Source organism: Cebus imitator, unplaced genomic scaffold (genome assembly GCF_001604975.1).
Source record: "Cebus imitator isolate Cc_AM_T3 unplaced genomic scaffold, Cebus_imitator-1.0 Scaffold0, whole genome shotgun sequence".
Classification (NCBI taxonomy): Eukaryota; Metazoa; Chordata; class Mammalia; order Primates; family Cebidae; genus Cebus; species Cebus imitator.
In genome coordinates, this window is record NW_016107315.1 from 9,548,114 (window position 1) to 9,557,178 (window position 9,065).

The following is a 9,065-nucleotide window of genomic DNA, read 5'->3' on the forward strand; positions in this document are numbered from 1 at the left end:
TTTTTTTTTTTTTTTTTTTTTTTTTTTTTCCCAGCTTCCTCTCAATCGGGTGTTTCTTATTCCCTTTTGTGCTACTGGAATGCACCGAGATTGGATGGGTTAAGGTCTTTCTACTGCAATATGAAGTGTGTATACACACACCACCTGTGTAGACTGTCGAGTGGTTCTGCTGGCCACAAGAGGGACCAACATATTGCAAGGGACTGGATCTTGTGTACTCTCTCTTCATAAGTAAACACTATACCCTTTGTAAGGGTTATTGCAGAGTTTAAAATGAAGAAACTGAGGCCAGTATTAAAAAAAAATAAATGCCAGTTTATTCAGCTCCTGGGCGAGGTTCTGTGGTCTGGGGAAAGGGGGCCAGAGAAGTCACGCTGACTTCCTGGGGTGGGGGTGGGGGGGTTATGGCTAGGAGGAACGAGCAACAGCAGGACGCCCTGATTGGGTCCAGGGGAGCAGGATTGAGATGGGGCGGGCCACTATTGGTTGGCGGGTTGTTGGGCGGGTTTTCCGGTGCGAGAGCCAGCCAGGGTTGCATCAGCCAGAGCCTTCCAGGGGAGTCAAGCAGCAGAGCCGTGTTCCGAGTGCAGAGCCTGGTGCCGGGTGCAGAGTCAGGTGCTGAGTGCAGAGGTGGGTGTGTCCGGCCTTACCTTCTGACCCTTTTGATGATATAGGACACCGCTTCTTTCTGGCTACTTCCTGCTGAATAGGGGCGGAGTGAGGGAGAAGGTGCCTCTGTTGGGAGTCAGACATAGGGGTGAAGTAGCATCTGGTTTACGGCCGCCTGGAAATTCCCTTCATGCGGGCCTGTAAAAAGTTGAGGAAAAAAGGGGCTAGCATTCACAAGACAAACCACGATAATGGGAGTGATAATAGGAGTTAGCCAAGTTAGCATAGGGGATTGCCACCAGTTGAGAGGCGAGACTGATGCATTCTGCTTCTTGCGGAGGCCTTCTTGGAGGCAATAGAGAGTGTTGACATTTTCTTCAACAAGGCTTGTTTCATTAATATAATAGCAGCACTGCTTCTGAAGAAACAGACAGGTACCTCCCTTTTCTGCTGTTAGCAGGTCAAGGGCCCATCAGTTCTAGAGAGTTACCTGGGCCAATGACGTGATTTGTCGCTGGAGGGAGACCAGGGAGTCAGCTGACGCTTCATAGCCATGTGAAGCTTGTCCTTTAGTTGAGTGGCTGAGGTGATGCTATAGCCTAGAGTGCAGCTACCCAGCCTGGCCGCCACTAGAGAGGATGCTAGAGAGAGCAGTGAACAGATAAAAGAGGTGATTGAGGTCCGGCAGATGAAGTGGGGGTGCAGTGGACAGAGCAGTTCGGAGGGTTTTAAAAGCCCACTTTACAACCTCAGGATGGGAGAGAGGTCTCGTGGGGGTGTTCTTAGCCGCCACGTACAGAGGTTTAGCTAGAGAGGCAAAGTTAGGTATCCAGTGGTGGAAGAATTCTACAAATTTTAAAAAGGAGAGAATCTGGTTGGCAGTCTTCAGGGGCTGCAATGAAAGAAGTGCTTTCCGGTGGTCTGTTGTTAGGCTTTTAGTTTTAGGGGTAAGGCAAATGCCCAAGTAGACCACCGATGTGACATAACTGTGCTTTGGAGGGAGATAATCGGTATCCCTGAGATCCAAGAAAGTTAAGGAGAGTGGCAATATGCTGTCAAGATAGGGAGAGGGAGGGGCTACACAGTAACAGGTCGTCCACCTACTGGAGAAGGAGACTGGGTTGAAGGGGGCAGGAGCCAAGGTCAGCTGCCAAGGCTTGTCCAAAAATGTGAGGGCTGTCTCAGAACCCCTGAGGCAGGACTGTCCAGGTAAGCTGTTGTGACAGGTTGGTGTCAGGATCGGTCCAGGTGAAGGCAAAGAGAAAGTAGGACTCAGGGTGAAGGGGAATGGTAAAGAAGGCGTCCTTGAGGTCAAGAACTGTAAAATGAGAGTTAGTGGAGGGAATGTTTGATAATAGGGTGTATGGGTTGAGGACCACAGGGTGGAGGGGTACCACCACCTCGTTAATAAGGCACAGGTCCTGAACCAGGCAGTAGTCGCCGGACGGCTTTCAGACTGGCAAGATAGGAGTGTTACAAGGGGAACTGGTGGGAATAAGTAGTTCCTGGGCTAACAGGTGGGTGATGATAGGCTTCAGGCCTTGACAGTGGGCCTTCGAGATGGGAAACTGAGGACATGAAGGAAAGTGGGTAGGATCTTTGAGAAGTATCTTAACTGGGGGATGATGATTGGCCACCACAGGCTTGGAGGTATCCCATACCAGGGGATTAACTACATCAGGAGGGATGGGGGTTGGGGCCGGGAGTTAAGACAGGGCATGGTGTCAGTTAGGAGTGGCAGTAGGAGGTGGGCAGATGATGGGCTTGAGTGTGGGGTGCCAGTGAGTTGGAGAGTGGCCCCCACTGTCTGGAGAATGTCCTGTCCTAAAAGGGGGACTGGGCATGAGAGTATGATTAAAAAGGAGTGAGAAAAGGGGTGTCCCTCTAGGACACAGGCTAAAGGATGGGTTTGATTGGGACAGGAAGGCTTGCCATTAATTCGCATGACTGAAACCTGGGAAGGTATGCTAGGTCCTGAGTAGGAAGGCAATACAGAATAGGTAGCCCCCATGTCCACTAAGAAGGAAATGGACTTACCCGCTACCTGCCGCGTTACCCTGGGCTCGGCAAGGGTGATGGGAGTCTTTGAGTCCGGGCTGCATCAGTCGTCCAGAAGGCCGAGAAGTTCAAGCAATGGGATTGCTTCCTGCGGACAGGCCTGCCCTCCACATAGAGGTGCGGGGGGTGGGCCTGTAGTCTGGGACTGGCAATCACTGCGCCAATGTCCAAGCTGCTTGCAGTTTGGGCAGGGCTTGGTGGGTGGTCGGGGACATGGACACTGGCGTGCCCAGTGTCCCTCCTGACCGCACTTGAAACAGACCCCAGGCAGAATGCCTCCGGAGTTCTTGGCGGGCTTTGATGGACCCCCTCCACCAGGTGCCTGGTGGGCTGCTGGCCTCAGGGCTGCCACAAGAGCTTGGGTTTGGAGGCTTACCTCTTGCTGTAGATGGGCCTGGCAGGTGGCCTCAGCCTTTTTCTTTTGGCCATTAAAAACTTTAAATGCCATATTTACCAGGTCTCATATGGGAGTTTGGGGGTCTTCTTCAGCTTTTTTAAGTTTCTTTCTAATGTCAGCCGCTGACTGAGAGATGAAATGGGTAGCTAGAACTGTAGCCCTGTTAAAGACGCCGAGTCCAGCCGGGTATGAAGGATCATAGTATTAGTTTATCAGTCAAGGAAGGTGGCTGGGTTTTCAGTAGGACCCTGAGTTATTTCCCTTAACTTATCATAATTAACTACCTTTTGGGCTGCACTTTGCATGCCCGCTAGGAGGCGCTGTAACATTTGGTCTCGGCGGCGGCGGCCATCTTGACCAGTTTGATAGTTCCATTTAGGGTCGGCCTTGGGGACCGCTGCCGCACCTACTGGCATTTGATTGTTTGTGAGATGTACCTGAATAACATGTGCCCGGGCCACCATAAGGATGTGGTCCCACTCCTCTGGAGTAAGGGCGGAGGACAGAATTACATAGGTATCATGCCAGGTGAGGTCGGAAGCCTGGGTGAGGTAGCGGAATTTTTTGGTGTAAGCAGTAGGATTGGTGGAGAAATTACCCTAGGCGTTTGTCAATGGCTGATTGATCAGAGGGAGAAGGGAACATGCACTGGAACAACACCTTCTGCTCTGGTGACCTCGAGAAGGGGGCAAAGGAGAGAGGTTTCATCATTAGGAGTGCAGCGCGAGTATGAGCACTAACAGGAGAGGCTAGTTTGGGACCAGGAAGAGGAGGAGCCGGAGGGGGTTAAGTTTCCACATATGGAGGAGGATTTGTGAGTCGGGCAGGTGGAGAGGATGGAGAGGATAGTTCTTCCGGTGGGTCGAGGTCAGAAAAGGAGGAGGAGAATGGTGGAGGGGACAAGAGCGGTGAGGGAGTTTCCTTGGCCAGGAGCACCTGAGCGGTGGTGCAAGAGGAACAGAGGGTGGGACGGAAGCGAAGATACCAGAAAGCCTACAAACCCTGAATGTAGGGAACCTCTGACCATTTACCATTTTTTTTTTGACAGAAATTGTCCAAATCAGTTAGAATGCTAAAATGGAAAGTTCCCTCCGGTGGCCACTTGGACTGGTTGTCCAGAGGATACTGAGGCCAGACCATGGTGGAGAGGAAAAGCAGCCTTTTCTTTTTTTATGGAGAGACCCAGCTTGGGTAAATTTTGGACTAGACATCCTAATGGTGACTTGGGGTCTAGGCGGGACTCCTGATTACCCATAGTTCCCTCTCTGTTACGGGATAGTCAGGAGTGAGGAACAGTGTCCTGGACCTCAACGCCCAACTACCGGAGGTTACGGGGAAGGACAGGAGTACAGGGACGTCTCCACAATATTCCTGTCTTCTGGAACGGGCAAGCAGGGGCACTGGGACGTCTCTGCAAGACCCACAGCTCCAGATGGGAGGGAGTCCCTGACATGGCCGCGATTATGGACAGGGTCTCCTCAGATCGGAGCAAACAGAGGATGGGGTTATGGGCAATAGGAATCTTACTGAGTGATGGCTGCAGACGATCGGAGAGGCAGCAGCTCCCTGGTTCGGCTTATTGTAGAGGAGTCAGTTTCCCCCAGGAGGGGTCTTGAACTCCTCCCGGGTTTTTGGCACCACTTGTAAGGGTTATTGCCGAGTTTAAAATGAAGACACTGAGGCCAGTATAAAAAAAAATAAATGCCAGCTTATTCAGCTCCTGGGCGAGTTTCTATAGTCCAGGGAAGGGGGGCCAGAGAAGTCACGCTGATTTCCTGGGGTGGGGTGGGGGGGAGGGGGGCGGTTATGGCTAGGGGGAATGAGCAACAGCAGGACGCCCTGATTGGGTCCAGGGGATTGGGATTGAGATGGGGCAGGCCGCTATTGGTTGGCAGGTTGTTGGGTGGGTTTTCCGGTTTGAGAGCCAGCCAGGGTTGCATCAGCCAGAGCCTTCCAGGGGAGCCATGCAGCAGAGCTAGGTGCCGAGTGCAGAGCCTGGTGCCGGGTGCAGAATCAGGTGCTGAGTGCAGAGGTAGGTGTGTCCGGCCTCCCGGTGAGGCAACCGGCCTTACACACTTGAGCTTGGTGTGGGTGGTGTCTGTTCTCAATGATCTCAAGTAATACACTGTCTCTTCCTTGGGTGACACCTAGTTGCCTTGTAACATTGGCTACAGAGCCTTATCACCTGGCATAGAGTGAAGCAGTTATGTTGATGTATAACAATCCTAGTACATTCTTTTTAGGTGTGTGAATATTTCATCCTATAAAATGCTTTTTTTAAAGAGACAGACTCTCACTATCTTCCCCAAATGCTGGAATTACAGGCCTGAGCCACTGTACCTGACCAAATGCTACACTTTATAACCGCCCAAGGGGTTCACCTTGCCCGCTGCCTAGGCAGAGCTGATTCATCAAGACAGGAGAATTGCAATAGAGAAAGAGTAATTCACGCAGAGCTGGCTGTGTGGGAGACCAAAGCTTTATTATTACTCAAACCAGTCTCCCCCCAGCATTTGGGGGGTAAAGTTTTTAAGCATAACTTGGTGAGTGGGGGGAAACTAGTGAGCCAGGACTACTGATTGGTCCAAGATGAAATCATAGGGAGTCAGAGCTGTCGTCTTCCACTGAGTCAGTTCCTGGGTGGGGGCCACAAGATCAGATGAGCCAGTTTATTGATCTGGGTTATACCAGCTAATCCATCAAGTGCAGGATCTGCAAGGTATCTCAGGCACTGATATTAGGAGCAGTTTGGAGACAGTCAGAATCTTGTAGCCTCTAGCAGCATGACTCCTAAACCGTAATTTCAAATCTTGTGGCTAATGTTAATCCTGCAGAGGCAATCTAATCCCCAGGCGAGAAGGAGGTCTGCTTTGGGAATAGGTCTGCTGTTACCATCTTTGTTTAAACTATAATGTCTGCTTTGGGAACAGGTCTGCTGTTACCGTCTTTTTTAAAACTATAAACTATAAGTTTCTCTTGACAGCTTGGAGGTTAGAAGCAAGATGAAGTCAGTTAAGTTAGATCTCTTTCACTGTCTCAGTCATAATTCTACAAATGGCAGTTTCAGTCCCTCCCTTTGGGTTTTATAACACCTTAATAAAATGTAGGCTATGAAGATGGAAAAAGGCCTTTGATTGCTGTGGCTTCTTCCTGCTGACAGGGAACATAATGGGAATGAGAGTGAGCCCCAAGGTGAGAAGAGAAGAACCACCTTGCAACTGTCTGAATGTACTCATGCAGGCCTGGCTGGGCATTCATGGCTTGCATGGCAAAACATTAGTATTTTCATCTATAATTTTACTACAGTGTTTAAGTGAAATAGACTACTATAAAGTAAATAATGAGTTCTAGGATGAGGAGTACAATTCCCAATTTTAAAAGCAAAGATTTGCCAGGCACGGTGGCTCATGTCTGTAATCCCAGCACTTTGGGAGGCCGAGATGGGCAGATCGCAAGGTCAGGAGTTCAAGACCAGCCTGGCCAACATAGTGAAACCCCCATCTCTCTAAAAATACAAAAAATTAGCCAGGCGTGCTGGTGGGCACCTGTACTCCCACCTACTCTGGAGGCTGAGGCAGGAGAATTGCTTGAATTTAGGAGGCAGAGGCTACAGTGAGCTGAGATCACACCATTGCACTCCAGCCTGGGCAACAGTGNTACAAAAAATTAGCTGGGCATGGTGGCGCGTGCCTGTAATCCCAGCTACTCAGGAGGCTGAGGCAGGAGAATTGCCTGAACCCAGGAGGCAGAGGCTACAGTGAGCTGAGATCACACCATTGCACTCCAGCCTGGGCAACAGTGCGAGACTCCGTCTTTAAAAAAAAAAAAAAAAGGCAAAGATTTGAAAGCATTAGTTTGGGGACTTCTAACCCACAGAGAATTTAGCATTTAGTCTAAACTGCAGGAAAAAACTTCAAGAACAGCTAAGAACATTGTACTATAGGTTTTCTTTTAAAGCATAATTTTTCTCTCTCTAGTCCCCATTTTTATTGAAAACAAATCATGAAGAACTGATTTGTTTACAAAATAAACTTTAGTCTTACTGTACTTGGCCTGATTATTTGCATAATTTCAGCATGAAATTATTTTTCACTTAAGCTTTTTAAGTTGGCTTTGATAGAACTCTGTTCCATGAAGAATTTCAGCTAAGACTTTTTAAAAGTAGAGCCCAGCCATGGGTTTGTACTCTCAGATACCTATGAGTTGGGCAAATTCCTTTCCTTTTGAGGTCCCAAGATAACCGGGGGTTCCTGGGCCTGTTAGGAAGTGACATTCTTTACTTACCACAGATCAGGAAACTTGTACAGGAACCTTGTAGAGAGTCCCTGGTACAGGGATTCTTATTGCACTTATGCAATTAACTATAGTGCCATAAGTTGAGAATATTCACAAATAGTTTCCAAATTCTGGAGAAATCAGCTAGAGAGGAAAAAATGTGCTCCACATTTTGTTCACAGGAGAATATTTTACTTATTAAAAGTTGCAAATAGTTCTAAAGAAGTAAATTCTCTTGACTTGGAAAACAAAAGGTTTAACAATGTTTAACACATTAGTTCTCCATGTTTTTCTCCTCTATTCCAAAAGCACAATTTTAAAAGTTATCTGACATCTGCACTCAGAGTCCCATATCTGATAATAAATTACCTTTTGAAAAGGACCAAAGCAGGACAAAATGTCTGTGGATGACAGAAGCCTATAGCCACTATTAAAGCTACAATTGACAAGGAATTTTGGTTACTTCCATGACAACAACGATTTTACATAACAATTGTAATTATTAACAATGTACACTAAATTATATCAACATTATAGAAGTTTCCCATAGTTTTGGAATATATACTAATAACATATTTATACAAATACAGTCCAAAGTAAGCCAAACACCATTCACTCTTCTATTTGGAATTTGTTTCCTCTGTTCTAATGTCACAATCTCCAGAGTTATTAATCAGAATCCTGCATTTAAGAGCACCTGTTAAATTGTATAGCTGATGAGCTTTGCGCAGTGGCAGTATCATAGCCAATGAGGTTTATCTGAGGTGCGATTATTGCTAATTGAAAAGTTTTCTCAATACCCCGCTGTGATGACTTGCAATACAGTCGGCACTGGCAATTTTTGACAGTCTCTACAGAGACTGATTAAAAAAAAAAATTGTGTAGCTGATTATAAAACTATCTTTTAAAGAGGACCAAAATGAGACAACAGTTGTCTGTGGATGACAAAAACATTTTAGGGCAGCCACAGTTAAAGACATAATTGACAAGGAAATTTGTTACCTCTGTGACACACAGTCTGTTAACAAAATAATTATAATTGTTACTGATAACATATACTAAGTCATATTAAAATTATAGGGGTTTTACATAATTTTGGAACATATACCAATAACACACTTACACAAATATAGACCAAAGAAAGTCAAACACCATTTTATTATTTGACAATCCTTCCTGTATGATTTTTATACCAAATAAGCCAAATGTCATTTTTGGACTTTAGAGGACCTAATATCTAAAATATTAGGTGAGAAAGAAACAAATTTATAATTTGATTTTGGAAAGCTTGTCAAATAGCAAAGGTTTAAAACACTGGATATCACAAAATAGAATTCCAGGTCACCATAAGTCATTCATTTGGCCAAAATGATAACTCCGAAAAATTTTTTTTTTAAAAGAAAAACTTTTATTCTGGTAGAAGAGACTTAGCTTTTCAAAGAAGACCCAATGAAGATAGCACGAGGCCAACTGAATCTCTCTTCTCTCCTCCTTTTTTTCCTTGCCGTTTACCCAAAGGAGAAAACACTTTTATTATTTTTTAACGTTACTTAAAAATCATCTTCGGCCGGGCGCGGTGGCTCAAGCCTGTAATCCCAGCACTTTGGGAGGCCGAGGCGGGTGGATCACAAGGTCAAGAGATCGAGACCATCCTGGTCAACATGGTGAAGCCCCGTCTCTACTAAAACTACAAAAAATTAGCTGGGCATGGTGGCGCGTGCCTGTA

The 9,065-nt window shown here is 46.7% G+C and overlaps 1 protein-coding gene and 1 non-coding gene across 7 annotated transcripts in view; both read left to right on the top strand.

Moving 5' to 3' along the window:
* Window positions 1–9,065, top strand: part of ZNF445 (zinc finger protein 445) — a 62,703-nt gene that overhangs the window by 32,219 nt on the left and 21,419 nt on the right. The gene's annotated exons all lie outside the window — the stretch shown is intronic.
* LOC119470462 lies at window positions 8,059–8,199 on the top strand. Its single transcript, XR_005199373.1, has one exon. It is a non-coding gene; the product is annotated as a U4 spliceosomal RNA (small nuclear RNA).